Below are 6,855 nucleotides of genomic sequence, written 5' to 3'. Positions count from 1 at the left end.
TAGCAAGGGATTACAGTATCCCCTGGCCCTGGAGGGTTGCATGTGGCCTTGAACTGCCAGCTCAATTTTATTTGCTTGGTCAGGAGTCTAAAACCAAATATTTCAAGAGAGACAGAAGTACATATGATTAATCAAAAATAAATGTGTGAGCGCATATTGCTGGATGTGCTGTGAGTGTGCAGAAGTCAATGATTACTGAACTAAAGTCTCTTTCCTTAAGGAGGTCAGTCCAGGTACAGCATAACTTATTTGATGCTTTTTGCATTCATACCCCTTAGAGACATGGGGATGGGATGTAAAAATATAAAAAGTTCTAGGAAACAGGAAACTCAGAGTAAAAAGGATGGAATGTGGAGGTTTGTGCCTTTGCAAAATCACACGCTTTCCTGTTCAGATCTTATGTCAAACTGTGGAGCATAGTCCCTTTCTGTAGCATAAGCAGTTAGAGCTATTTTCTATCATGCCAAGGAAAACCTTGCAAAATCACATGAGCACCACTCTGCACATTATGCTCTTGGTATCTTAGTAGTAATCTACTATCCTGACTCATTGAGACAGAACTAATTTGAAGGAGTAAAGAATATAATGCAGTCTTGCATGGTACAAAATACTCATCTGTGTTATATTGTTGGCTTAGTTTCCATGAATAGTGAATGTAAATAATTGCTGTCCTGTGGAAAATAAACACATGCTTCAGCAATGACCTTCATTCTCAGCTATCAAGAATTAACCTCTGGGGAAATATCACTAAACATGAGAGTTCCTTCTTCACTATTACTTTTTGTAGTGGGAGAAAACTACTACCATCTTTCTATTCAAAGATTTGTGTGGAGAAAATTGTTCATGCAGCAGTTTGCTTAAATGTCTACTTCTTTTGCAGTTTGAAATTGATTTAATGTGCACCTGCCATTAACTCTTTAGCCAGACTGAAGCCAGGTGCCTTACAAAGCTCTGAGAGATTTTAAAGCGCACAGAACCAATCAGTGCCTGGCTAGAGTATGATTCATGGCTTTGATACATTGTTCAGTGATTTGCTATTTTGGACAGAAAGTATTTCAAAGATCTTACTAGAAAACCAGATATACTTTTATTAGAGAACCATTGTAAAGATATTTACAGATCTTCAGGAATGTTCAGATGTGTTCAAGAAAGTATTGATACACATCTCTCCAATATACAAAATGCAGTACCTAGCATCTCATAAAAATTAACCTGTCTAGGTAATATCAGATCTATAAAATTAATGTTGGCCTGAATTTTCAGTCTGGCTGTATGCATCACAGTGATAACTTAAGAGATGTCCAACCTATAACTTTGAAAAGAGCAATTTCTAACATAGCAAATGGAAATGTATCAGACAGTAGTTAAACATGTTTATACAGAAGGAATTGGCTATACTGAAGGAAGGTTTGTCAGACAAAGTTAGAATTTGCTAGCTTGGGTAGAAAAATGTAACTTTGGTACATAGTTGTATGCACCACAGTTTAAGAATGATACAGAGAAGCTGGAATAGGTTCAGAAGAGGGCAACAAGAATGATCCAGCAACGGGAAACGAAGCCCTATGAGGAGTGATTGAAAGTACTGGGCATGTTAAGCCTTGGGAAGAGGGCCGATATGATACCACTCTACAAGTACTGAAAGGCTGTCACAAAGAGCAAGGACAGGATCTCAGAGTGCAGGACAAGGAATAACAGGATCCAGTTACAGCAAGTCTGGTTCCACCTAGATATCAGGACAATTTCCTGATTGTTAGAGCAGTATGACCATTGAATCAATTACCCCAGAAGGTTGTGGGCTTTCCCACACAGGAGGCATTCAAGATGCAACCAGAGAGCCATCTGAGGGGAATGGTATAACTTAGTGTCCTGCAGTAGCAGTGGGTAGGACCCACTGGCATTTTTTGGCCCCTTCCAACTCTACTATTTAGAGAGTTGATAAAGAGAGGATATCTGCCTGAGTCTAGGAGACTGTAAATTCCTCCTTGAAAGAAGTAGTGATGGTTTCTTTAAAAGGGACACTAATGTTGTTGACAACTATACACCAGTAGCTAATATTCCCTACTTTGGCCAGATGCTTTAGCAGCAGTGTGTTCAAGAACAGCAGGCACTCTTGAATGAAACAGATTATTTAGAACCACTTCAAAAAGGCTTCAGGCCAGAATTTGGAAAGAAAACTCCTTTGATCATGCTGTGGGATGGCCTTGCCTGACTGGAAGATAGGGAAATGTGACCCTGTTGATTCTCTTGGACTCTTGGCAGCTTTCAATACAAATACCATGGTATCTGGATAGGTTGCTTTTGCTGTGAGTTGGAAACACTGAATCCACTCTTGTATGCATAGCTGATTCCAGGAGGTACTGGGGAATTATTGCTTTGCTCTTTGGCAGGTTTGTTATGGGATTCCACAAGGCTCTGTTTCATCCCTTGTGCTACACAACATCTGCATTGAAACAGTTGGAAGAGGTTTGGGCTGAGGTGTACTCAGTATGGAGACAACACCAAGATCTTCCTTTTTTCCCTTTTCACTCAGTACTTGGGAGTGGTAATGGACTGGATGAAGGTCAATAACAGTCCAGGCAAGGTTAAAGTACTATGAAGGTGGTTTGTCTTCCTAGCTAAGTGAACATTTTTTTGTACAATGCTTCTGTCTTGCAAGGCTTTCTTAAACCATACTGTGGATTGAACTAAATCTGCATTATGGAAGATGAAGGCACCTGCTCTCAGGAGCACCCTCATCCATTACATTCAGGGTCTCCTGACTTTCTGTGTAACATTTTTAGTTTTGGGTTGCAAGACTAGAGTGGGAACGTTTGGGGAAGTCTACTTCTGTCAGTGCAGTTGATCCTGAATAAATTTGGATCCAAACTTATACTGTGTAGGGTTCTGTAGTGCATCAGTGGATGGTGTCTACCCTTGTAACAGTGACCATGATGGCAAACTGCAATATATGATCAATGGCTTGATGAAGTGCTTGAAACTGTAATCAGTTTGCTATTGAATTGGATGAGCTTACTGCCTGCCTTGGGCCAGATATATTTTAGGGAGTAAGCAACAGTCAAGGATACAAGACACCCCACAAAAAAGGATCCTGGGATGCTCAAAGCTCCATCTCAGCTAAATACCAGGTTGCACACTCTGTTACTGGTTGATACTGTGGTGGGCCTAAAATTGTTGCCACATGCCCAACATTGCCACAGCATGTGGGCTTGGCAATGAATTCATAAGCAGTTGGATAACCAGTGATCTGATCTATGCCCTATGCCAAACTCTGAAAGTGGAAAGGAATACAAATTGAAGCCATTTATAACTTATTCCTGACTGAATGTGGTTGCTGCTGCCTATCTTGTACCCAGTATACACTGATAGAAACATATGGCCGTCTTGTAGGGCTCTATCAATGATGCATGCTGGTAATTTTTTCACCTTTCACTCTTTGTATAAACAACTTGTCAATCAAACTGAGCAAACTGATGTGGAAAATATGTGTTACTGACAGAGTCTCAGGTACAATGGTGTATCTCTTGGGTGGAGCCGCATCAAAGTGTTTCTACAAGTGGGCAGCAATCTTTAATCCTTCAGAAGATGGATGAAATTTTCTTTCACAGGTAAGCCACTACAGAGAAACTGAGCCACTATGTATCTATCAGGACCTGAAAAAGGAAATGGTAAATCAGAAAGGAAAAGCTATTTCTCACAGAACTAGCTTTCCTAGCAGATTTGGAAATGGGGCCAGTGCAGTGCAGTGACTATAATACTACACTTAGATGTAGAAAATTCAGAATCTAATTCCACTTCATAGCAGAGGAATATATGAGAGCACTTTTCAAATTCTTGAAAGGCTGTCACACAGAAGAGGAGAGGATCTCTTCTCAGTTATCCCAGAGTTCATGACAAGGAATAGTGGGGTCAAGTTACAAGGAGCCAGATTCCAGTTAGAATATCTGGAAAAAATTCCTGACTGTTAGAGCAATACAGCAATGGAATCAATTACATAGGAGGTTGTGGTCTCTTCCACACTGGAGGCATTTAAGACACAGTTGGACAGCAATTTGTTGAGCATGCTTTTACTTGGATTCCTGCACTGAGCAGAGGGTTGGACTTGGTGGTCTTTTAGGCCCTTCCACCTCTGCTTTTTAATTATTCTATGAATTCAATTTGCAGAACTAATTTGTTGTGGAACTATAATATTCTCAGAGGATGGGCAAGATACAAATATAATTGTAGAGAGGAGTCCCAGCTCCCTCAAGTTACAGTCTACCCAGATGGATACTTCAGATTCAGAGGTTGAGAGACAGAGGTGGGCAGATGACTTCAAGGTTACCTAGTGAAGATTCTCAGACAGAAAATGAGAACCTGCTTTTTTAGACATGGAGGAAAACCTTCCAGAACCAGGTGGGTGGAGAGTGAGGGACAGTTCTTTGACCCTGCATGGAGATGACCAGCAAAGCAAGGGGACTAATCAAGAAGTGTCTTGCTATCTAAGTCTCATGCAGTAGAAGCCACCCTGAGGGAGGAGTCACCACCTTCTGAAAGGGAAGGAAAGAAGGGGTGTTTCAATCTGTTCATATGGTCAGGAGCTTCTCCCACATCTCAACAAGAACGTTACTTTGCTTTAAGCTTTTTTACAACCTGCAGAGCTGAAATAAAAGACTGTGGTTCTAAGGTTTTGTCTAAGACTACTGGAGAGGGAAAAGGGGATGAGAGACCTGCTTACAGCAATAACAAATACTTGTAGGGCTGATCTCTGTTCTATAGTTATAAAGAAACAAAATTTTGAAAAACACTTGGGAGTTATTTTTTCTGTCTGCAAATACCACTGTTATATACAGTATGCTTCCCCTGACAGTGATAGGATTTTGTGGACGAACTTGCCTTCAAAGAAGTCAACAGTGAGGGTAAGCATCCTAGGTCATCTGAGCTGAACCTGCTACCCTTCCACTTAATCTCTGATGAGCAAAAGAAAATGTTCCAACCATGACCCAATTGTGGGACCCTCTCAAAATAATGCATCTATTGATTTTGATGAGTCATGGAATTAGCCCACCCCAGGGCTAGAGTTATGAGAACAGCATGATATTTTATTTGTTTACCATGGTGTGTTCTTTTTCCTTCCCCTATTTTAAAGCAGCCAAGAGTTGCATGGCAGCAATGGGTTGCATGAAAACTATATTAATAATAACAAATCAGTCAAACTGGCTTATCACAATTTGGACATGTGTTGAAGTATTCACAAGATCAGTCTAACATGCCAGCTAGCCACAGAAAATGTCAAAATACATTAACTTCAACAGGTTAAAAAATAGTTGTGTGAATCAGCCTTTATACTCCATGAGATTTCAGCACATCTGGACTACATATGATGTCAAAACTTCAAATTAAATCTGACAAAGAATTACACATTCCCATGTCCTCCCTTTCTGAATGCCTGCTATTTTAGCTTCATATGATTCATATATATATTTCTTGTAGTCTGCATTTCCAGCAGTTTGATAGTTATTGCCACTGACATTCTCCATATTTTATATGCCAGGGAATAAAATAATAACTAAATAGAAAGGAAAGCCATTCTTAGACTTTTGGCTTGCATTCTACTTGCTGCCAGTTGCAGTATTCATCAAGGGTGGGCATTCTTTGGGACTGGAGGGCCACATGGTTGGTCTTCATGTGGATGGGGTTAGGAGATAGAACCATAACACACTCTCACTCTCTCGGTCTCTCTCTCTCTCTCTCATGCACACACACATACAAATGCACACACGAGAGAGTGAGGGATATACATTATAAACCCATAGGATTATGGGGGATTGGGATGGGGAAGGAGTGTGTTCAACGGGAAGTTCTTACAGAACTCTCAGGATCACAAAGTTCGATCAGGCCATGTTTGAGATCACTACAACTCTTTATGTACATTCTGGCAAGCCCAATTACAGATCTCTTCAAAGGCATGCAGAAATGTTGGTGATGCCTATAAGCATGCCTGTTCTCCATCTCCACTTTTGTCCTGAACAGAAGCAGGTGAATGGATGCATGGGTAGATAGTCAGATTCTCTAACCTGTGACTGCTGTGCTACCAGTACACTGCTGGTACATTTTCCTGTTTAAATTCTACCCATAAACCTATATGGCTTCCTTTTTTCCTGCTCACAAAAGTTATTTGAAAAATACAGAAATTTCTGAAGGTTGAAAAGTGCAGCTAAGATTTGTACTAATCCAGTCTTTTAAACTGCCATGGGTAGCATGCAGGCAGAGACAAGAAAGAGTAGCTGCAATCATTCATCTACATTAGCATTCCTATTTTCCTTTGTCAGTTCTACAGTGTTTGATATTTAGGTGGTGTGTGGAAAAGTACACACCAGAGCACAGGCAAAAACTGTGCTAAATGTAGGAACTTTATTTCCTGATATTCTGGAATGAAAAGGACTGCTCACATTGCCTGCCTCCCATTTGTTGCTATATATAGATGTCTATATATCCACTATGAGACAATGCACCTATCCTACATCATAGATAAGTGTCCTGCAAATGCGTCCCTTTACCTTTCAGCATACAAAGCTCATGGAGAGATGACCAGGGCTGTGGACACGATTGCTCCTAAGCATCCTCTCCCACCGGGCAGAGTCCGCTCTTCCCCTTGGTATACACCTGAATTACGGGCGATGAAGCGAGTTGGGAGATGGCTAGAGTGTAGGTGGAGGAAATCACGGGATGAATCTGACCGAACACACTTGAGAGCCCACTATCGGGCCTATGCTGTGGCGGTGAAGGCGGCGAAAAAGAGATTTTTTTCCGCTTCCATTGCCTCCTCACAATGCCGTCCAGCGGAGCTTTTTCGAGTGGTGCAAGGCCTGGTTCGCC

Source organism: Varanus komodoensis, unplaced genomic scaffold (genome assembly GCF_004798865.1).
Source record: "Varanus komodoensis strain SLA01 unplaced genomic scaffold, ASM479886v1 scaffold4, whole genome shotgun sequence".
NCBI classification, from domain to species: Eukaryota; Metazoa; Chordata; class Lepidosauria; order Squamata; family Varanidae; genus Varanus; species Varanus komodoensis.
The sequence above is the reverse complement of the archived record's forward strand: the minus strand, read 5'-3'. Positions refer to the sequence as shown.